This window comes from Schistocerca americana, chromosome 6, assembly GCF_021461395.2.
Source record: "Schistocerca americana isolate TAMUIC-IGC-003095 chromosome 6, iqSchAmer2.1, whole genome shotgun sequence".
NCBI classification, from domain to species: Eukaryota; Metazoa; Arthropoda; class Insecta; order Orthoptera; family Acrididae; genus Schistocerca; species Schistocerca americana.
The window spans coordinates 78,900,788-78,925,758 of record NC_060124.1 but is presented as its reverse complement, the minus strand read 5'-3'; the positions used below and the strand labels follow the sequence as shown (position 1 = coordinate 78,925,758).

The following is a 24,971-nucleotide window of genomic DNA, read 5'->3' as shown; positions in this document are numbered from 1 at the left end:
TGCAGCTATTCATGGACTTGATGTTCCCAAACAGCGATGCGTCATGTCACCGGGGCATAATTTTTCTTAATTGGTTTGAAGAACATTCTGAACAACTCGAGCTAATGATTTGGGCACCCAGATCGCCCGACATGAATCCGATCGAATATTTATAGGACTTAATCGAGAGGTCATTTCGTGCACAAAATCCTACTCCGCAAACACCTTCGCAACCACGGACGTGGCCGCTGTGGCCGAGCGGTTCTAGGCGCTTCAGTCCGCAACCGCGCTGCTACCACGGTCGCAGGTTCGAATCCTGCCTCGGGCATGGACGTGTGTGATGTCCTTAGGTTAGTTAGGTTTAAGTAGTTCTGAGTTCTAGGGGACTCGTGACCTCAGATGTTAAGTCCCATAGTGCTCAGAACCATTTGAACCATTGTGTACTACGGACGACTGTAGAGGCATCTTGGCCCAGTATTTGTGCAGGGGACTTCCAGCGACTTGTTGAGTCCATGCCACGTCGAGTCGCTGCACTATGCCAGACAAAGGGAGCTCCGACACTATATTAGGAAGTATCTTATGACTTTTGTCACCACGGTGTAGACATCTGAGTATGGGCATGCTGAAGCTGTCCTACAGCACACTGTCAAAATTTAAACAGTACACACTTCCTTCAGCCCTCGCAAATCGGCCAAATTGGTTGGTTGGTTGAGAGTGGACCTTATGCGGCTCATAAAAACACCATTTGTTCGTAGGTAGAACAAAGTACGACAAATACCAGTTGTGAGGATGGCTACGTCTATAATCTCTATTCGTAGCAGATCGTCTTAAGATTCGGCGAACTTCGAATCTTTTTTCGATTTCATCATACGTTACCGATGTCCAGTGGCTCAGATTTAGCGTACTTATGCAGAAAATCGGTAAACCGGCTTTTACACGTTCTTGCACCATGGCCGCAATTATCTAAGTAGCAAATGGCTCAAATTGTAACTGTACATTCTTTAGACATTCATCTAGAAAATCTGTATCCGGTATCAAGACACTTCCGAAAAACTATGATTTTTGTGTACCAGAAGTACCAGTTGTGGGTATGGCCACTTCTGTAATTTCTGTTCATGGCAGATAGTCGTAATTTTTACCGATGTTCTTAAGATGTTCTCGGGTAACTTCGAAATTTTTTCATATATCATTAGCCGTTACAGAGACCGAAGGTTCAAAGATACCGCACTTATGCACGTAAGCCCAGTCCGAGGCGTAAATCTAGTTTTAACTGACTTAATGAACACACGGCAAGGCTTCTAGCGTCATCGCAAATGTTCTGAGGCCACCAAACAGTGTTTTTAGTCAGGATTTTTCACCAATAAAACTTTGAAGCGCTGTCTCTTTATAAGGGGCACTTCGCGCCTGTAGAAATATGTCCAAAGTGGTACTGCAGTGACAAAAATAAGGGCTGAAAAGGGTCTTAACACGCTGAAATAGTCTTAAATGACTGAAAAAATTATGTAAAACTGGAAATGCTGCAAATTCAGTAAATATTTCTAATAACATTTTTATTGTTCTAAAATACAAATCATCAGCCGGACGTTTTCGATGAATTGCGATCGATAAGTAAAGTATCCAGAGCAAATATAAAACAAACTATTTTATGTCAACTATATATTATGCGTACTTATTTGTTGTTGATATATGTGAGAAGGTATAAATGCGCCGGAATATAAACATAAACTATCAAGACTTTATTGACACAATAGAATGTGTTTCATATAAGCCGCGCACTCCACTGTCACAGTGAAAGAAATTGCGCCGTCCTCAGTAAAAATTTTGGCAAGCGAACATATTCCCGCTTGTTTATGCTGAAGGATACTAGCAGAGAGACAGTGACGATGGAATAGAGAGTAAATAGTTATAGCGGGATGTACGGTAAAACAGTGGGAGAAAAAGAAGGCAGCGGGAGAGAGACATAGACAGACATTGCCAATGATAGGGATTGGTTGGTTGGTTGGTGGATAGATTTGGGGAAGGGACCAAACAGCGGGATCATCGGTCAATGAGAGGGAAGTACGGATTGTAAAGGCTTATCTACAAAGAGAGGCTCGGTTAAAAGATTCGGAATGTTCTGTGTTAAAAGAGCTCAAGTATGCTCGCATGTCAAAATTTTTGGCGAGGAACACGGAATGAGGATTGAGGCAGCTGGTTCACCACTTTTCTGTCATGATATTTTAAAAGAGGAACATATGCTGCCTTTTTTGTGCTCCAACAGGAGCATTTTTCCGCTGGTAAAATAATGGCCGTTGCAGTATTTTCGTGCGGTTGTTGAGCTTCCTTTCTGTGTGACCAATTTGTGCCAGCTATTAAACAGTCACGAGCAACTTGAGCGTAGGTATTATGTGACGAAAGGTTCGAATCGACTGTCGTTTTTCTATCTCGGTATCATCTTTCATGTCCGACACTGCACTACTGCCTTTTCGCTGAATATGGCATATAGTGCAGGGAGCTGTTGAAACTTGCATTTCATATACCTCTGATAGCATTCGGTCGTTTGTACATCGGGTGACGTCGGCACGTAGCACCATGTTGACTGGCAAAGCTTGGGCAGATCCCCCCACCCCAGCAACCCCTTCCACCTAGCCACCCACACACCCACCCACACACACACACACACACACACACACACACACACACACACACAGACAGACACACACACACACACACACACTTTTCCGGCATTTCCAATTTCTGCGGATGCAAGACTTTTTTAATCATGCGCGTGTATCGCGGCATTTGACGGTTTTTCGGATCAGCCGTGGCGGCGGTAAACGCGGGCCTTTTTAATTCACGGCAGCTCGCAGATCTCGTGATCCGGATCGGCTAGGCGGCGACGCACCTGCAGTCAGCAAGTGCTGTACCACTGTAGTGTGAGGCCCGCTGCCGCCCGGAGTGGCCGAGCGGTTCTAGGCGCTACAGTTTGGAACCGCGCGACCGCTACGGTCGCAGGTTCGAAACTTGCCTTGGGCATGGGCATGAATGTGTGTGATGTCCTTAGGTTAGTTGGGTTTAAGTAGTTCTAAGTTCTAGGGGACTGATGACCTCAGCAGTTAAGTCCCATAGTGCTCAGAGCCATTTGAACCATTTTGAGGCCCGTTCGGTGAACGAGATTTTAGTTACCTAAAGCTGTCTATGCTTTCTTCTAGTAGCCATCCCTCTCTCTTAGCTGTTTCTTCTTTTTCATTTCAGTGTATACCAAAACTTCCTTGTTTCGGCATAACCCATTTTCTGCATAGTCTTCTTCCGTCTCTTTGTCTTTTTGTTCTGTATTCATGTGTTAAGTTAGGAAGTCTTTACTCGTCCATTCTGTTGCTGTGAGTAATGTGGCAAGGAGAGTTCTGACCAAAAACGCTGACGTAAAGTTCGTCAACACTTTTAACTACCATAGAATACCTGGAATCGTTTATTCGGGTCGAGAGCGTTGCGGAGATGTTTAACAAACTCAGTTTGCATACGTTACAAGAGAGGCATTGTCCATCACAGGAGATTTACTATTGAAACTTCGAGAGAGTACTTTTCGTGAAGAGTCAGACAACGTATGACTTTCCCCCCCCCCCCCCCCCCCCCCTTACATACGTCTCGTGTAATGACCATAAGGAGAAAATTCGAGAAATTAGAGCCAATATGGTGGCTTACTGACAATCATTCTTCTCACACGCTATTTGCTAGTGGAACAGGGTTGGAGGGCTGCGTTGGTAGTACTAAACGTACCCTCCAGCACACACCATTAGATGGCTTTCGGAGTATAATGTAGATGAGTCCTACCATTCTCGTCCAGTTATGCAGTTTATATTTCGTTGACAACAGCATGAGCACTTCCCTATCTCCAAACCCATTTCGGGAATCATGACATCCGGCCCGGTGCCAAGGCCAAGAAGGGTACGGAGAATAAAGGGGAGGAAATGCCCCCACCCCCGACCCACCCCTTCTTGGCAACCAAGTACGATAAAGAGTCTGATTTGCCTAAAATATCGAAAAAATGGAAATGGAAGAGGATGTAGATGAAGATGAAATGGGAGATAAGATACTGCGTGAAGAGTTTGACAGAGCACTGAAAGACCTGAGTCGAAACAAGGCCACGGGAGTAGACAACATTCCATTAGAACTACTGATGGCCTTGGGAGAGCCAGTCATGACAAAACTCTACCATCTGGTGAGCAAGATGTATGAAACAGGCGAAATACCCACAGACTTCAAGAAGAATATAATAATTCCAATCGCAAAGAAAGCAGGTGTTGACAGATGTGAAAATTACCGAACTATCAGTTTAGTAAGTCACAGCTGCAAAATACTAACGCGAATTCTTTACAGACGAATGGAAAAACTGGTAGAAGCGGACCTCGGGGAAGATTAGTTTGGATTCCGTAGAAATGTTGGAACACGTGAGGCAATACTAACCTTACGACTTATCTTAGAAGAAAGATTAAGAAAAGGCAAACCTACGTTTCTAGCATTTGTAGACTTAGAGAAAGCTTTTGACAACGTTAACTGGAATACTCTCTTTCAAATTCTGAAGGTGGCAGGGGTAAAATACAGGGAGCGAAAGGCTGTTTACAATTTGTACAGAAACCAGATGTCAGTTATAAGAGTCGAGGGGCATGAAAGGGAAGCAGTGGTTGGGAAAGGAGTGAGACAGGGTTGTAGCCTCTCCCCGATGTTATTCAATCTGTATATTGAGCAAGCAGTAAAGGAAACAAAAGAAAAATTCGGAGTAGGTATTAAAATTCATGGAGAAGAAGTAAAAACTTTGAGGTTCGCCGATGACATTGTAATTCTGTCAGAGACAGCAAAGGACTTGGAAGAGCAGTTGAACGGAATGGACAGTGTCTTGAAAGGAGGATATAAGATGAACATCAACAAAAGCAAAACGAGGATAATAGAATGTAGTCAAATTAAATCGGGTGATGCTGAGGGGATTAGGTTAGGAAATGAGACACTTAAAGTAGTAAAGGAGTTTTGCTATTTAGGGAGTAAAATAACTGATGATGGTCGAAGTAGAGAGGATATAAAATGTAGACTGGCAATGGCAAGGAAATCGTTTCTGAAGAAGAGAAATTTGTTAACATCGAGTATAGATTTAAGTGTCAGGAAATCGTTTCTGAAAGTATTTGTATGGAGTGTAGCCATGTATGGAAGTGAAACATGGACGATAACCAGTTTGGACATGAAGAGAATAGAAGCTTTCGAAATGTGGTGCTACAGAAGAATGCTGAAGATAAGGTGGGTAGATCGCGTGACTAATGAGGAGGTATTGAATAGGATTAGGGAGAAGAGAAGTTTGTGGCACAACTTGACTAGAAGAAGGGATCGGTTGGTAGGACATGTTTTGAGGCATCAAGGGATCACAAATTTAGCATTGGAGGGCAGCGTGGAGGGTAAAACTCGTAGAGGGAGACCAAGAGATCAATACACTAAGCAGATTCAGAAGGATGTAGGTTGCAGTAGGTACTGGGAGATGAAGAAGCTTGCACAGGATAGAGTAGCATGGAGAGCTGCATCAAACCAGTCTCAGGACTGAAGACCACAACAACAACAACAACAACAATCTGATTTTGATCGTTTTCGTTGGTTTCATCTGCTCGGGGCGGACGTCGCGATACACCCGTTTCAGTTTATCGTTGATCCATTAACTCAGTTTTTTTATTACAGAGGGCAGCTAACCCTCTGAGCGAACACGCTGAGCTACCGTGCCGGCGGCCACTCAGCTACCGGGGGTGGACATACGGGCACTGATGACCGCGCAGTCAAGTGCCTCACAAACCAAACATCGTCACTAAACTCCGATTTTGTTCGTACTGTGTGCTGTCGTCCAGCAGAGCGGGCGTAAACGTTAATTAGGAATAACGCCAGAGGTATGGGGCACGAGAAAATCGTAACTGTGAGTACTTAATACGTATAGCTTCCATAGGGCATTAGGTCAGGGTTCCCGGCTCAAATCCCAGAGACGACAGTTTTCTTTTACTGCATTATGCGTGAAAGTGTTAATTGTATAACATGTTTGTGACATGTAAAAGGGCTGATGGGGTTTAAAAGAATGTTCTCTTGGCAATCTGCTTTCGCTTCGTTTCTTCGAAAATAGTAAACCTATAGAGCACATTCGTAGTTTCACAGAATATAAAGTCAGAACAGAAAAATAAAGACACAATTCCATCACACAAGCTTTCAACTAACGAAGTGAAAGCGGAGTGCCAAAAGAACACTGCTAAAAACTCTGAAAAGTCCTTTTACATGTCAGAAAAACGTAGCTCCATGTTACAGTTTCATACGTAAACATTGTCATCAGTGCGGTCTGAACGCGGGACCTTTGGTTCGACGAACTCACGCTCTACCATCTCACCCACGCGAGACCCACAGCGCCGGCCGCGGTAGCCGAGCGGTTCTAGGCGCTCCAGTTCGGAACCGCGCGACCGCTACGGTCGCAGGTTCGTATCCTGCCTCGGACATGGATGTGTGTGATGTCCTTAGGTTAGTTAGGTTTAAGTAGTTCTAAGTTCTAGGGGACTGATGACCTCAGATGTTAAATCCCATAGTGCTCAGAGCCATTTGAGTCATTTGAAGACCCACAGAACACTCACAAATACGCTTTTTGTATACTCCGTAGTTCTAGTGTTACTTTTAATTACCGTTTACGCGTATTCTACAGGACGAAAACACAGAGCATGAACTAAATCGGTGTTTTGGTTGATACGCTGTCGAGATACAACGTTGGTACCTATCTGAGTGTCAGACATCTGTAGGTTTGGGTGTAACCGATGCTTGAGGTGGGGTATAGAGCGATGTCACTGGACAATGGATGACTGGAAACGAGTAATTTGAAATGATGAATCACGCTATGTCTTGAGCTAATAACGATGTAAGGTTTTGGGTTTGGCGGGTGTCTGGAGAACGTTACCTTCTATCGTGTGTAATGTCAACAGTGAAGTACGGAGGAGGAGGTGTTACGGTAAGGGGGTGTTCTTCGTGGTTAGGGTGTGGTCTCGTTACTGCCCTTAAGAAAATGCTAAGTGGGTCAGAGCGTGAAATTTTACTGCATTGTGTCCTGTGTACAGTAGAAAAACGGTTTAGGGAGGATGATTGTATCAGCCTGACAGTGTACCCGATCATAAACCAGCGTCTGTGAGACAATGTGGACAGCAACATTGCTGAAATGGACAGGCCTTCCCAGAGTCCACACATGAACCTAACGGGATGCCTTTGCGATGAGCTAGAATGCCCACTTCGCTCCAGGCTTCAGTTTCCAACATCACTGTTATCTGTGGTTTCGGCTCTTGAGAAGGAATAGGCTACCGTCCCTCCACAGACATTCTGACATCTTGTTTCAAGTGCCGCTAGTTGAGTTCAAGCCGTCACAAAGGCCAGGGGTGGACACTAGTCGGTAACTGAATACGTTTGATCAGAGAGTGTATTTCTTTTTGAACAGAAATCCAGAGCCACACATTACTGCAGTTATTATTATGTATTATTAATAATATTTTTTCATTCCTTGCCACTAGTTTCGCTGGTGCGGTGGCGCCACTGTCCAGCGCTCTGTCTGTTACACAGTCAACCTTTGCCGCTGGACCAGGTATCTTCACTGGTCAGACTGATTACAGTGAAGTTGTAGAATAAAATATAAACACATAAATTGAAAGCAATGATGTGTGACTCTGAAACTTGTAATTAGAAAAAGAAATTAAGTTTTTGTTGAATTCGTACTGTTGTAGCACTATTGCAAACTTCACACAAAAATACTCAGTGGGCTCTAGAGACAGGGCTGCCGTGCGTACAAACAAATTCGTCGTCATCGTGAATTTGTTTCGTGAATGAAGAGTGTGGCGTGGGGAATTTGTCGACATCTAACAAGGGGACCCTCCATACTGTAAATCACGGATTTTGATGCGCTTCAAAAATGGCTCTGAGCACTATGGGACTTAACATCTATGGTCATCAGTCCCCTAGAACTTAGAACTACTTAAACCTAACCAACCTAAGGACATCACACAACACCCAGTCATCACGAGGCAGAGAAAATCCCTGACCCCGCCGGGAATCGAACCCGGGAACCCGGGCGTGGGAAGCGAGAACGCTACCGCACGACCACAAGCTGCGGACTGATGCGCTTCAAACATGTTGTAGAGGCACTTATCCTGAGTAACTGGCTATCCGGTTTTTTTAGCGAAGGGCCTTGGTTTTTGAGAAAATCGATTTTGAAGTTCATTGCGCGATTTGTATATCCGTAACATTACATATATTTCCAGCAAGTCAGCACAGCACAGGGATAAAGGTTCACTGCTACCGCGCTAGAGATACCATGTTCGAATCTTACTCGTGTAATTTTTTTTTCAAAATCGATCGAATTTTTCAATTTTATTTCAAAGAATATCAGCAAACAGCGTAAAGTGTGCGAAATTATAAAGATGTATTCAACTATTCATTTTTCAATTATTCATTCCGTTTGTGGTTCGCAGTTGGCGTTCCAAATGTTCGTACAACGGTCGCTTCTTGTATTACATGAAATCGATCTCCGCCCATTATCACCCCCTCTCCCGTGAATGCCGTTAGCCGTGGCGGGAACCCCAGCTCCTAGCTGCGGCCAATGAAGATGCGAGTTGCATTCCTTTACGTTCGCATCTAGCTATAGCGTCAGTTGCTCGTAAAGCGTCTCTAGTGCCTTGTGTTAGAAAAATTCGGTGAAGTGGAAGAACCAAGTGTTTCTGCAGTAGTGCAGCCAGAAGAAGATCCACAAGTAGAGGAGTTGAGCGAAGAATCATAAGGCGAAATCACAAGTGCCAATAAATACGCCGAAAATATACTCCGCGATTTGAGTCTCTTAACAAAGTTGTGTGAAAGTGGGGAGGGAACGTACTGCATGGTTCAAGCTGGAAAATGGGCTGCGACAGGGAAGTGCACTTTCGCCTTTATTGTTTATTATTGTTATGGATGAAATCCTACAGCAAGTATCAGATGCAATTGGAGATCATAAAATGAAAGCAGTGCTTTTTGCCGATGACCTGATGTTATGGGGAAATTGCGAGGAGGTGCAAGAGCAGTTAGATGTATGGGAGGCAACGGCAGCACAATATGGAATGCATTTCTCTGCAAAGAAAAGTGAAATAATTGTCACAACAAGGAAGAAGAATAGGCCAAATGTGGATATAACTTGTGGAGGGGAAAAACTACAAGTGGTAGAGAACTTCAAGTACCTGGGAAGCATGATTGAAAGTAAGGGGGGAAACGCAATGGAAATAAATGAAAGGTGCAGAAAAGCAGGGCAGTACTTCAAATGCATTAGGGGGCTTATTTGGAGCAAGGAGGTGCCACAGAAATCCAAGGGAATTATATACCGAACCTACTTTGTCCCCATATTGGCACACGGAAGTGAGACATGGGTTATGCACAAAAGCGACAAAAGTAGAATACAAGCTAGTGAAATGAAGTTCCAGAGGAGCAGATTGAGTGTAACAAGACGAGACAGATTGCGAAATGTGTATGTAAGGGAAAGACTAAAGGAGGAACCAGTACTGGACAGGATAGAAAAATCAAGACTGCAGTGGTATGGACACATGAAGAGAATGGATGAGGGAAGAATTCCAAAGAGGATGTTTAATCTGCAACTGGAGGGGCAGAGGCCCAGGGGAAGACCAAGAGATAGATGGGTGAAGGGAGTGAAGGAATGTGTGACGAGAAGAGGAGAGAACTGGACGAAGGTGGAAGAGGGGGAATGGTGGAAAGACAGAACACGATGGAGAGGCTTGTGTTCCCGACAGACCCAGCCAGTGGCTGTCCAAGATGATGATGATGAACAAATACATCGCCTAGCGTGATCTCTGCCAATTCCGTTGCAATAGACGATGAGATATTTATCACAATACAAGATCTCTTGGTCGAAAGACAGATTTTTACAGATGATGAATTGATAGATTTCAACGAAGAAAATGAATTGGGAGAATATGATGCGAACAACAAACGGAATGAATATTTGAAAAAATTAATAACTGAATATATCTTTATAATTACGCGCACCTTACACTGTTTGTTGATATTCAAATTCGGTCGATTTTGCCGGCCGAAGTGGCCGTGCGGTTAAAGGCGCTGCAGTCTGGAACCGCAAGACCGCTACGGTCGCAGGTTCGAATCCTGCCTCGGGCATGGATGTTTGTGATGTCCTTAGGTTAGTTAGGTTTAACTAGTTCTAAGTTCTAGGGGACTAATGACCTCAGCAGTTGAGTCCCATAGTGCTCAGAGCCATTTTTTTCGGTCGATTTTGAAAAAAAAAAAAAAGTACACGAGTAAGATTCGAACACGGTATCTCTAGCGCGGTAGCAGTGAACCTTTACCCCTGTGCTGTGCTGACTTGCTGGAAATATATGTAACGTTAAGGATATACAAATCGCGCAATGAACTTCAAAATCGATTTTCTCAAAAACCAAGGCCCGTCGCTAAAAAACCGGATATCCGGGTACTCAAGGTAAGTGCCTCTACAACATGTTTGAAGTGCATCAAAATCCGTGATTTACAGTATGGAGGGTTCCCTTGTAAGACATTTTTATCTCAGAATGCGCGGTCTAGGCATTAGTGTAGTTCCTGTGCTTTCGCATATCTGGCACCATTGGCGACGTTTCTCACAGTGATTTGTAGAGCTCGCAGTTGTAGTCAGCTGCAACCCTTCCCTTCGCTTTACCCCTTTTACGTCTGACTCCTGGGGTGATGGTACTGGCTCTGGTGATTTGATCAGTAGCCGCGGCAGGGGTCCGTACATCTGCCACACGCCCCACTACCCAGCACCTCACTGTCTCCCAGCGATTCGCGGCCACCCGTCGACCCGTATGTGGCGCAGCGGCTTTTGTCCCTGCCGTGTAGGGACCAGGCTTGCTTCTCTAGCTGTTGACCATTACTAGCGTCGCATTTTGCTACCTCTTCAAGAGCTCGACTTATATTTTCCATTTAGAAATTGATGTTAAAGTTCCCTCAGTAATTACTGCTGACTTTATCTAACGGGAGTGTATCAAAAAGCGACAAAAGTTTAAGGAACATGTTACAGCCCGGCAAGATTATCGCCACAGAGCAACATAGTTATTTCTGTCGAAGCACACTCTGCGCCGCCTTAGGTGCTCTACAAACTACTATGCAGTGCACATCAGAGAGTATTTTTTTCATATTCGACTCACATGCGTATCCTGGGACAAAGATGTCGAACGTGACCTACGTATCTCCTTTGACTGGATAGTTTGTTTACACATTATTTTAATTCGCTCGAGCAGCTACTGTATGTATGGTATATGTATGATATTGTAACCGTGAAATAAATGAGAAATTATCATGCGATTCTGGGTAGTCGGAAAAGGAAGAGAAGGAGAAGTAGCAGGGTGACGTGTACAATGAGAACCCCCCTCGTACAGTTTCGCACAGAGCATAGTTCGTTCATTCCAAACACTTGATCTGAGAGAAAAACTTTCTAAAGCCAAGGTCGCAGATTTTTTTTGCAAGGTACCGGTTTCGGCAGAGTTTGCTGTCATCTTCAGGTCTTCACAGACCCCACGCCATATGAACACATCCTATAACATAAATTTTTGATGATCTGAAAATGACAGCAAAGTATGTCGAAACGGGTTCTTTGTAAATAAAGAAATATTCATGCGATCTTGGTTCAAATGGCTCTGAGCACTATGGGACTTAACATCGGAGATCATCAGTCCCCTAGAACTTAAAACTACTTAAATCTAACTAACCTAAGGACATCACACACATCCATGCCCGAAGCAGGATTCGAACCTGCAACCGTAGCAGTCGCGCGGTTCCGGACTAAAGCGCCTAGAACCGCTCGGCCACAACGGCCGGCTGCGATCTTGACATTAGAAAGTTTTTACCAAGTAAAACAGATCACTTGAATTTCTCAGCGTAATAAAATTCAATCAACTTCGTCTCAGAATCATAAAAGGAGGTTTATTCCCGGAAAAGACCTTGGAGACACAGGAATCTTTCAAATAGGTTATACAGAGTAATAGCAACTAAACTGCTGCTAGTTCAGAGGACCCCCATGAAAAAAGAGTGATAGTAGGACAATGAAACTTTGTGGAAACATTTGTAATGACAAGCGCAAGAGAAATAACGAGAAAATCATTGAAAGAAACGTATTTTAATTTCCAAATAAGTGAATACTATTTATTAATTGCGTACCATGTTTACGTTCCGCGTTACAAATGTTGTTCAATGTGACGACTATAAGCATCGACAACAGCCTGGAACTGCACTAGAGATACCATTTCACGATTTTTCTCAGCACTTTTAGAACGATGGACCATGGAACCTGTCGTGACTCAGCTCGCGCGCTGCTTGAAGATCGCACACGCTACGTCCAGCATTCTCAGCCAATAGTAAAAAGTAAGTTCTCCAACAATTTGTGGCGCAATTGGTCGTCGGCCTCTCCAAAATCGCCTGTTAATTCGTACTTGCGAATCTTGTTCTTCAACCCCGGGGCCGAAAGAGAACCTGTCCGTATTGCTTTAATGCGTCGATACTCGCGAAGAGCACCAGCACCACTGCTGTTGTTTTGATAAAACAGCTTTACGAGTACAGAACTGCTCATATTGTTCAGACCCATGATTGCTGCGACTGTAATGCACACCGATGTTTGTGTCTCAAGCCTACGTCACTGTGCCAGTACTGGGGCCTAACAATAAGTCTTTATGCTAATATTGATAACAACCCAAAAACTGCAGTGCACAGTCTGAACATCATTCCCATAAAGGTGGGTACCTAAACATAGTTTTCCGCCTACACTGTATAAAAAAATGTAATTAACCGACGATCTCGAGGAAGCTGTAGCTCGCGTTAGCTAGTGCGAGAGTGGATTTGTGGATTACGGATATGATCACATATTGGCAACTTAACGGCGCGGGTTACCATATTAATTGCAGCTCCAGGTTTTCAATCTCATTATGCGTCACTCCTTGCAGTCAGTCCGAGTAGTTCATATAATTGAACTAAAGTTCTTATCAAGGAACTACAGAATCCCAAACGAAATAAACATGTTAGTAGAAAACACAAAAAGTTGTAAAACAACTGATATCGTATTTGCTGGCCAACCTATTTTACTCCGTTCATGAATCTCCTAATAGGCTCACTTAATACATCTAAATGTAGATTAAAATAAAAGCCGACAGCGTGTCTGATCAACACGTCGGTACGAATATACTTCAGATGAGGCAGTCCCGCCTCCGCAGCCGATGCCGCCGACGTAGTATTATCCGGTAGCGCTCGACTTGGAAATACCCACTTCGAATCTCGGCGGAAAAATACATTGTCTTCATCGTGACTTGGCCAGCAAGGGGAGGGGGGATGCGGCATAGCTCCAGACCACCAGACTGTGCTGCGTGTCCAAGGTTTAGTGCCAAACCCGTCGGCAGTGTTTCATGGAGTGAAGGCAAATGACACTGTTGGTCGTGATCCGTCTGTGGGCCTAACTCTGGCTGTCGCATTGCTGCTGTGTAAGAGGAATTGGCTGTGTACCGGCCCCGGTTTTCATTGTCTCCATTCTCTACCATCGCCATCAAGATTCATTTATTCATGGTGTAGATACATGTCAGTCAGTCTCCGTAGCTGAGTTGTGAGCATAGATGGCTGCTATGGGGTTGGGCTCGGTTGAATTCCCAATACTGGCAGGGATATTTCCTCGGAGGAAAGTCTGGAATGGTGCTCACGATCAGCGTAGTTACGCAATTTGAGGGATTTTTCTTGAGTGAGAAGTAGCGTTTCCAAAGTCTGGCACGCTGACAACGGCCAGGAGAGCAGCGTGCAGACCTCACATGGGAGAGGATGACAAAGCGGCAGGTCGGAATTATATTTAGTAGCTGTTTTCAGGACAATACTTCCTTGCAGATAATTTCGTAGTTACTGCGAAGAACGTATTGACCAAATAACTACGTAAACTGATCAGCCAGAACATTATGAGCACCTACGCAATAGCCGGTATGTCGACCTTTGGCACGGATAACAGCGGCGTCGCGTCTTCTTAACACAATCATTACTTTTATAGACAAAGCTGTTGCATCCTTGAGCCCCCAGTTTGCGATGTACGACTAGCGGTTCTCGGCTGACGCTACAAATCAGAAATTTTCTAAGTCCGGAGTCTGAGTGTTATCCCGTACGCGTGCTGTAGGCTTTATAGCAGCACGCGTACCCGGTGGCTTGTCATGTTTGTAGGTCGCTGGAGGAGTTGGCACCGCATCTGCACACACAAGTCACCTAATTCCCGTAAATTCCGTGGAGGGAGGCGATGAGCGCTGACGCCACGTTCAATCACATCTCAGATGTATTCGGTCGGGTTCAGATCTGGCGAGTTGGGGGGTTAGCAGATCAATTGGAACTCACTACTGTGTTCCCAGAATCACTCCATCACACACCTGGCCTTGTGACATGGCATATTATCTTGTTGAAAAATGCCAATACCGTCGAGAAACAGGATCATCGTCAAGGGATGCTCGTGGTCTGCAACCAATGTACGATACTATTTGCCCTTCATGGTGCCTTGCACGAATTCCACTGGGCCCATGGATGGCCACGAGAAGGTTCCCCAGAGCATAATGGAGCCGTTACCAGGTTTTCTCTGACCCGCAGTACAGGTGTCAAGGAGCTGTTCCCTTGGAAGACCGAATTCGCGCCCTCCCATTGGCATGATGAAGAAGGTATCGGGATTCATCAGACCATGCAACACTCTGCCACTTCGACAACGTCCGTTGCGGATGGTCACGTGCCCCTTTCGTTCGTAGTTTCCGATGTCGTTGTGTTACTATTGGCACATGCATGTGTCGTTCGCTGCGGAGGCCCATTGTTAGGAGTGTTTAGTGTACTGTGTGTTCAGACATACGTGTACTGTGCTCAGCATTAAAGTCTGATGTTAGTTCCGCCACAGTACTCCGCCTGTCCTGTTTTACCAGTCTCCCGTGCCTGCGACGTCCGACATACGTAATGACGGGTGACCGCTCAACCTCACGACTTCTGGACGTGGTTTCATCTTTGTTTGGCAACGTGTTGAAGGCACTCTGCGTAGCACTCCTCGAATACCCGACAAGTCGTGTAGTTTTCGAAATGCTAGCGCCGAACCTCCGGGCCGTCGTAATCTGTCCTCGGGCAAATTCACATATGTCGTGTGCCTTCCCCGTTCTACACCCACAGACATCACGCATACTGATACTACATGCACCGTGCATGTATCCGACAAGTAGTCATTCCTCGCCGGGTGACGCTGCTAACGCCTGAACAGGTTAATATCGATAGTAGGTCGGTGGTCATGATGTTGTGGTTGATCATGTATTAGTTACTATCTCGTTCTTAGCTGCACAGTGAAAAAAAAAAAAAATACCGCCAAGTTTATTATCTCCGACACTAGCGCAGAGCTCCTGCAGTCTGGAAGAGCTTGAACAGGATAAAGAATTCGAATCTGGTAGTCTCTGCATTCCTTAAAAAGTGGCCAGTGATCTGCTGTGCTTTCTCCCACTCGCAGCCTGTACCCGGCTGGTCTCGGCGGAGGTTCGAGTCCTCCTTCGGGCATGTGTGTGTGTGTTTGTCCTTAGGATAATTTAGGTTAAGTAGTGTGTACGCTTAGGGACTAATGACCTTAGCAGTTAAGTCCCATAAGATTTCACGCACATTTGAACATTTTTTGGGCAGCCTGTACCCTTCTATACAGAAATTGCTGTCAGACCAGTAGCGAGTGCGGCCACTGGCTGCACCGACGGTCTCTGGCACAAAAAAATGGTTCAAATGGCTCTGAGCACTATGGGACTTAACTACTTTGGTCATCAGTCCCCTAGAACTTAGAACTACTTAAACCTAACTAACCTAAGGACATCACATACATCCATGCCCGAGGCAGGATTCGAACCTGCGACCGTAGCAGTCGCGCGGTTCCGGACTGCGCGCCTAGAACCGCTAGACCACCGCGGCCGGCCTCTGGCACAAAACTCATATCTGAATCCTGCGCGCGCACACACACACACACACACACACACACACACACACACACACACACACACACACACACACACACAAATATCCTCCGTGAAACGTACAAATAACTCATGCGGGCTCGACGACAACTGCACCAAATAAACTATGGAGACTGTTCAGGATATTTTCTGACTATTTTGGTACAAGGGACCCGTCATTTCCGGTCGTTTGTTACAAAGTAATTGCATTTAGTTTGACTTCTAACCTCTACTTGTAAATGTATTGCTCTGAAATATATGCAAAACAGTGCGTGTGTCGACGGTGTATTATCCGACCACGATACTGTAGCCATTGGCTTCTCGAGACCGTCGTCCGAATCACGTAGTGACGATACAGTAAACAAGTGCAGTGGTGACTAAGAAAAACGCATCGCACGTTGAATGATTTCACGACAGCTGTGCATACACAATCAAGTGGTTGAGCGTGTCCTCGTGAAACATCACGACGTGAACTATCGATAAGCCGAACGAAGCGCCCTCACTACCAGGTGCAATAGTATCGTGGTCGACGGTGACGCTGCGTGTCTTGTTTGGAAACGTTCACTGGCTGTTCTCGTTGTTGATAACGGTAATGCTCACTTGACCCTTCGCCGTATTGCTCCGTTCGGTCTTGGGTTTGCATCTTCCTGCGGTGTTGGCTGTACTTTTAACAGCGATACGCAGCAGTATAGATAGATTTACTGATGAAGGGTTGGGTGATGTGCGCCTCGTTTGTGAATTTACTGGTTGCAGTGGAAAAGCGGCGCAACTACTCTATGCTTCGCTATTCCTACAGTAACGGTAAACCACATCAGAATTGGTTTTGCATTACGTTGTTTTGTGTTCTACATTTTGGTAATTGACTATTAAATAGGATTTTTCTTTGTTACGCAGGTATTTTCACAGATTCGAAAGTACCTGGATTAACAAATCGAATAAATGACTATTACATTACTACTCTGCAACGATCCACCTCTGGCGTTAGGAACTTGCTTATTAATAATAGTGATGCTGTAACTGTTGTTTGGTAATATTTAGTGACAAAATGCAACCTAACGCTAGATTGCGTACTTAACGGCTATCCTGTGTGGCCGTTTTTTAGTACGACATGAAAAGAGATAGATTATTAATTGATCACCGATGCATCGATTCTCAAATGTGTTCAGGAGACGTACGGATTGATTACGCGAATAATTGACCTTTTGACAGGGATTGCCTTCACGCAATCAGAATCTTCGATGAAAATACCTAAGGGACCTATCTGAATATAAAAATGGAAATGAAAGCAAATTAGTGGAATTTCGTAAGAGAAAGATTAACAGATAGGAAGTTGAACATATTAGTGGTCTCCCAAATACAATCGACACACTGCGATAAAGAGCGAACCAGTAACAAAGCTCATATACAATTTGAACATCATTTTTAGTTAGTGAAAGGAAGGAATAAGAAGAAAATTACTGCATCGTAAAATATTAATATATTTTGAACAAATTTGCTTTAAACTTCTACACAGTGACAAATACACAATAAATGCATGTCTTACATCTGATATTTCTTATGAAAATGGCGCAGTCCAATAATCGCTGCTTTGTCAGTCCGTTCCTTCTTAAAATTAAATATCCTTGCGTGTGCATAAGTACATTGTATCCACATCCGAGCAACCGAAATGTTTTTTTCGTCGTTTCTGATAGTTTTACACAAAATAAGAAAACAACTTGTAGCAATGCTATGTAGTACGTCTTAATATGTCGGCGACCAAAAGTACAAGGGATAATGAGGTACCGGCCGGAGTGGCGGAGTGGTTCTAGGCGTTACAGTCTGGAACCACGCGACCGCTGCGGTCGCAGGTTCGTATCCTGCCTCGGGCATGGATGTGTGTGATGTCCTTAAGTTAGTTAGGTTTAAGTAGTTCTAAGTTCTAGGGGACTGATGACCTCAGAAGTTAAGTCCCATAGTGCTCAGAGCCATTTGAACCATTTGATAATGAAGTCTCTAGAATATTTCTTAACAAAAAATAGATTGTTCTTTCTTCTGTTTCGAAGCTTCTTGCTATCAAGCGCTGCGGCAATGATTTTAAATATCTGCGCCCAGCGGGTCAAAGTGTTTATTTAGAGTATTTGAACGCTGGACGCGCATTTTGGTATAGGCGCACATCAAAAAAAATATTTCATCTCTTTACTCTCGCGCTGTGATGCTTAGCATCTTTACGAACTACAGCTCGTTGGCTGTCCTTTTCTTTAATGTCAAATATCTCACATGCAAATTAGCTCAAATCCAATAATATTACACACCGAGCGCCAAGGGCCTTTTGTATCAAAATACTCCGAAGGTAGCCCTAATGAACGTCCGAAACTTTTTCAGCGGAGTTTCGATTCACTCTGTAACACAAAGCTCCTGGCATTAGTGGGCGGCTGTTGTGTCCTGATGATGGAAGTGCTGCGTGCAGACCTCACAGCTAAAATTTTCCTATATGTGTGATTGTTTCCGTAAGTTGCGACATGGTCGCGGAGTAAAACAGTGATCTGGGAAGTGTCTAACATTTTTTATTCCCGCCAGTTATCACAGAGCTTTTGCTCCTTTGACCACCGGTTTCGGTACACAAAGCGATCATCAGATCTGCAGCAAAACTTGAGAAACGAATTACAACTATGTATACCGTAAGAAAAAAAAAATATTACTTTCATGTATGTGTGGTTAAAGGCGCTGCAGTCTGGAACCGCAAGACCGCTACGGTCGCAGGTTCGAATCCTGCCTCGGGCATGGATGTTTGTGATGTCCTTAAGTTAGTTAGGTTTAACTAGTTCTAAGTTATAGGGGACTAATGACCTCAGCAGTTGAGTCCCATAGTGCTCAGAGCCATTTGAACCTTTTTTTTCATGTATGTGTACACGAAACATGCGCAAAATCAGCTTAGCATCGTCGCACGTATTTAAATTACGCTGTAAATTGGGCCACAGTGCCGGCGGAGTCACATCATAGTATCAGTAGCGCTACTGTTCATAACGGACTGCAGTACAGTAGCCACAACACACGTTTCCCGAATGAAATTTTCACTCTGCAGCGGAGTGTGCGCTGATATGAAACTTCTGGCAGATTAAAACTGCGTGCCGGACCGAGACTCGAACTCGGGACCTTTGTCTTTCGCGGGCAAGTGCTCTACCAACTTTTGTTTCTTTTTTTTTATCGTTGTGTTTGGTCGTTGCGGACGTCACATGATATCCGTTAAAGTTCGTTTGTTGATCCTTCCACTCAGTTCGGTCTTTTTTTTTTTTAGTGGCCAACCAGCTCTCTGACCGAACACGCTGAACTACTGTGGCGGCAAACCAACTGAGCTACCCAAGCAATACTTACGACCTGTCCTCACAGCTCTAATTCCGCCAGTACCTCGTCTCCTATCTTCCAAACTTCACAGAAGCTCTCCTGCGAACCTTGCAGAACTAGCACTCCTGGAAGAAAGGATATTGCGGAGACATGGCTTTGCCACATCCTGGGGAAGCAGGCGCTGCCCGCGAAAACCAAAGGTGCCGAGTTAGAGTCTCGGTTCGGCACAGTTTTAATCTGCCAGGAAGTTTCACAACATAAGTTTGCTCCGCAAGCTCGTTAAATGTCGTTATTATGAGTGTACACATATTCTTCAATTATAAAATTGTACAAAACGCAATAAACGAAGAGTAGAGGACTTTAGCCTTATGTTTTCATCCTTTTCGCTTATTTCCCTAGGTATTGTATGAACTTTATATTATTATCTCTGTATATTATTAACTTATTACGCTTGTTCTGGTGTATGTTATTATTTTTATCTAAAATATCTGCAAGAGCGTCCCAGAATCACATATTATCTCTTAACTATTTCCTTTTAACAGTTTTAAATTTAATTTGTATTTTTCATTATTACATTTTAGCACTAATAACTTACACATTTAGCAGGGGAGGACGACGGTTCAATCCCGCGTCCGGCCGCCCTGATTTAGGTTTTCCGTGATTTTCCTAAATCGCTCCAGGCAAATGCCGGGATGGTTCCTTTGAAGGTGTACGGCCGACTTCCTTCCCCGTCCTTCCCTAATCCGAGGAGACCGATGACCTCGCTGTCTGGTCTCCTCCTCCAAACAACCCAACCCCTATTATCAAACAGCTATGCCTCGTTATAGTTTGTACACCCGTCAAAGTAAAAATTTTTCATTACGGTATATTTTATCGTTTTAAGATGTACTCTGCCCACAAAGTTTTAATTCATTTCCCATGTTTTTGCTGCAGACCTGAAGATGGTTATTGCTGACTGAAACCGGTAGTCTTACGGACCAGAAGTTTTGTGATCATTACCGGAAGTAAAAGAAATTATTGTGTGATTGTTTTGACTGTGTCAGGAGGGAATAGTGCTGACAGCTCTGTCGTGTGTTGCAGGTGTCCTGCCGATGGTTTCGCAGTCTTCGCCCGAGCAGCAGTAGGATTGCAGCCGGCGTTCCCGCGGGTGAGTTAAGATGGGTTGACTGCACGCCTTATGGCCACCAAAGAGCCTTTTGCTTGTTTGATGACGCCTGTGATGTGATCACGGTAGTATAACGCAAAGTTTTTAACGTCGGAGAAGTTTGTGTCGCTCTGGGAACAGTTACGTTTATTTCAAGAAATTTGGAAAGGCGGTGTTGTGCGTATGTCTACACGTTAAAGAGGGCGGTGAGAGGTCGTGAGTTTTTCCGGCGTCTATTCCTGCTTATGCTGTGGCAAAGGGATGCAGCTTATAGAACGGCGCCCCCTCATGTTCGCACTGATCAGCAGCCTGTGCACTTTGTCGATAAATGTTGCCGTTAACGTCATTCATTACGTGTATAGCCGTGTACTAGCTTCGGTAATAGCTCATAAACAAGAGCTCATTACTTCCATTACACATACAGCCAAAATTTGTTTTCGGCTCTTATGCGAGAAAAAAAGATATACAACGACAGGTATCGCCAGGTAAGGTGTATATCTAAGGGGCAAGCCAGTAAAAACTAGACAGATGCAAAAAGTGAGTAAACTGTTTATTATTTCAAAAGTAATCGCCGTAACAGTTAATACTCGTCCATCTATCCCACTGTTAGATAAGGCGGTCGATGCCTTCATGGGAAAATGTTTGCGCTTGTCTCTTCCTCTTGCTACGGAGCAAACCTACCTCCACGTTGTCTTTCTTCAGAGCTCCATAAATATGGAATTTGCATAGGGAGAGATCTGGACTGTATGGAGGGCATGTAAGGGCTTCCCAGCGGAATTTTTGCAGCGTAGTCTAAACAGCCTCGGCAGTCTGTCCGCAGGCATTATCCTGAAACAGAATGGTGCCGACCGTCAACATTACCGGGTGTTTGGACTCTCTGGCGCGCTTCAGTTTTTGCAAAGTGTCCACATACCGCTGTGCGTTTATTGAAGCACACCATCAAATCCAAACGTCCAGGCGTGTTCACGGACAGCATCACTCTGTTTGCAGGGTAGTGTCTGCCCACGTGATGCCAATGTTGTTTTGACCACGCTGCGGAAGTTTTGCTTGGAAGCCCGTACACGTTCTTCATACAATCCCGATCTCTCCCCATGGGATTTTCATATTTTTGGAGACCTGAGGAAAGACATTCGCGGCCGTCAGTTTGCTTCAGACGAAGTCTGGGTACTTTTTCAAACCAACAGCTCAATTCATGGAATCAATACTAGAAATAAGAATAATCTTCACAAGGATTTAAAGTCACTTGCTCTTGTACGAAAAGATGTGCATTATTCAGGAACACACATTTTCAATAACTTGCCAGCGACCATAAAAAACTTAACAACCAATGAAATTCAGTTTAGAAGCCTAAAGGATTTATTGGTGGCCAACTCTTTCTACTTCAGTGATGAATTTCTCATTACAACCAAGTGATTTGTGTATATTAACTTCTGCACAATTTCAGTGTAGTAATGTGTTCATTGTAAATAAGTGTGTGTGTGTGTGTGTGTGTGTGTGTGTGTGTGTGTGTGTGTGTGTGTACAGTCTAACTTCCGCACCATTTCAGTGCAGTAATGTGTCCATTGTAAATAAGTATTATAGTAGTTCTATTACATGTTTATTACCTTATAAATAAAAAAACCTTTTTTATTTTAAATTCAGTGCATTAGTGTTTATAAAATGATTCTTTCATATAGTGCTCATTAAAAAAATGACGATCATTCCACTTGGGACCTGTGGAAGGTACATTAGCTTATTTGTTTCAGTTGTAAATTTGTGTCATGTATTATTGTTTTTCTGACATTTTCTACATCCTGGAGGACCTCCTCACTACGGATCAATTGGAATGAAAGTAAAAAAAAAAACATGTTTCTGTAGGGAACCGCCAACATTTTTCCATGAAGGAATTGCCCGTCTTCTCTCATATTAGGATAAACGTATTAAGAGCTGTGGCGAAATGTTTTGAAATAATAAGCTGTTTACTTACTTTTTTCTATAGGGACTGAATTGGGAATATTCCATGATGTCCCACAACAAACTCTGCATTTTTTCAACAGAAATTGGCGGAGAAAAACAATGTGTTGCATTACTTATTGAACGCCCCTTGCAGAGTCGCACATCGTTCAGTGTTACCCCATATGTATTTTATATCCTTAATTTTGCTGTTTCTCTGTACTCACCAGGACGAAAAGGAAATTGGTTCTTGTGTGGCGACAATGAAATTAGTAACTTGGTGTCTGAGTGCATCTGTCCATCCATCAGCGAAAGCATTTTGACTTATAATTTTGTCTGTGACAACAGTGTGAAGATGTTGATATAAAGCTTTGAGCAATGTGAGCCCCATAGCATGGTCAGGTCGTCGCGTGCATACGTCTTCGATAGGTTGCGATTGTTAACTCCAACATTACAGTGCAGATATTCATCACTGAAATTCGTCATAAATAAACCATCACAGTTTGAGAAGAAAAGTGACGTCCGTACCTAGAATACTAGAGTAGTAAATGACCTTTATTACCCATCATTACAGCTGTCGTTGGCCCAAAAAGGAGTTCAGTATGCAGCAACAAAAATTTTTTGATTATTCGGCCAATAACATAAAATGTCTGACAGGTAGCAAAGCAAGTTTTAAATCCAACGTAAAATCATTTCTTCTGGACAACTCCTCCTATTTCACGAGCGGATTTTGATTTATTTATTTAAAAAGTGGGTAGGCTGTAAAAAAACTAGTTTTTGACAGCGAAAGTTTTCAAAACGCCGCGTCTTGCAACTCTGAAATATTGAAGAGGAGACATACTTAAATGTTCAACGCCAAAGGTCCTATTTATTTACTGACTCAATAGTTTAGGGCTTTGCCCATTTTCGCAAGCCACGTATTTTGTATAAATAAGCCAGCGTGACCCATCATGCTGGATAACGAACTTCTGAGATACATTACTAAGATGACATAAAAAGAACTGTCCACAACAAGCACATCCTAAATAAAAATACGTAGTTTGCGAAAATAGGCAACAGCCGAAACTAGTCTGCCAGTAAATAAAAAGCAGCTTCTGTGTTAAACATTTGAAAATGTTAGTTCTTCAAACTGTTTTAAGTGTAGCTGTATCAGTAAGACTAAAAATATGTTCATTTATATTAACATTAATCACGTATACATATCCTGTAACGTAACTCGTTTCACGTAATTTCGATTAAAGAATCGTTCAAATGCTTAATGGAACATATAACCACAAAATAACTAACTACCGTCGTGTGCGGCCTTGTGCCTCAGGTCGCACTATTCTTTAGCAATCTGTAAATATTTTTTTTATTAAAAAAAAGTTCTCGCTGCGCTTCCGTGCGGGGCTGATCCTCGGTTTGCGCGAATCTCAGTAGCCGGCTGGAAGGATGGAGCAGCTGTGTGTTAAATGCAAAGCGCTGCAGTGCGGCATAATTGATGTACTCTCTAGTATAATTGTACGCGGAAGGGCGTGCTTTAAGATGCGCGGGAAGCAGAGTGAAGTAATGTCATGGGGGGATGTGTGTCAAATTGGTCAAAAATATTGAAACTTTTGCTGTCGCCAGATAGTTCTGTAGCGTGTTAGAAATGTTGTCTCCAGTTTTCAGAGTTTAATCGTGCTACAAATGACGTAAAAGCCATTCTTTTTCAATCAGTGCACAGTATAACGCCCCCTTTTTTGCACGACTCTGTTCTTGCATGCGATATTTTATTATTTCCTGCTAGCAGAGAAGACATCTGTACAGTGTAGTAGTCTGTGAACCAATTTAGGATGTGATTAATTGCAATTTACTAAAGAAAAGCATGCATCTTGAAACGCAATACTCGAAAGAAAGTTTTAACGGCTTCATTTAGAAGAGACAGGCAAAGAAATTTTGGTCATCCACTACTGTTAAAATTTCTCACGTGATGAACCTACTCAAGAAGACTGATGATTTGCGTATTGCTAGTTTTGAAATACGATGATGAACATTGCTAAAAGAGCACGCCAGAAGGATCGTACTAGAAGAAAACAGCTAGATGAAGAACAAAAAGACCACATGTATCGTTATGGTCGACATCAAAGTACTTGTTTCTGTCCTGAATGCTAATAAAATCTTCTTTCTGTTTTCTAGCCACTTTCATTTTTCAGTACATTAGGAACATTTTTCGCCTGAATAATTACAGATAAAAACGTGAAATTCACTACAGACTTCGTACGTACTATAACACAATTTCCTGTGGTACTAAATTTTTCAAGGAGCATTACTGTCAAATATTTTTTGTGAAATAAAACTTGCTATGTATCATAACCATAAATTTAAAAAAATGTTGGAAGAGTTCCAAGTCTGAAGTTGAAAAACCAGGACATATTTGTTTATTTGGTTAATAAGAATAAACCTACTGCATTTTGAAAGTTGTAAATAATGTAACCTTTGAGAAAATGTTCTTCATGTGACAGTATGTTCTTCAAGTATCCAGCAACGTCCTGATCCAATTATTTAACAAAAAAATTGAATAAATAAACCAAGTTATGGCGAATAATACAATAACAGCATGGGTA

The 24,971-nt window shown here is 43.4% G+C and overlaps 1 protein-coding gene across 1 annotated transcript in view; it reads left to right on the top strand.

Moving 5' to 3' along the window:
• Positions 1–24,971, top strand: part of LOC124619339 (focal adhesion kinase 1) — a 749,959-nt gene that overhangs the window by 123,472 nt on the left and 601,516 nt on the right. Inside the window, exon 3 of the mRNA XM_047145654.1 lies at positions 20,391–20,457. The gene's annotated coding sequence lies outside the window, so the exon portion shown is untranslated. The remainder of the gene's footprint in view (positions 1–20,390; positions 20,458–24,971) is intronic.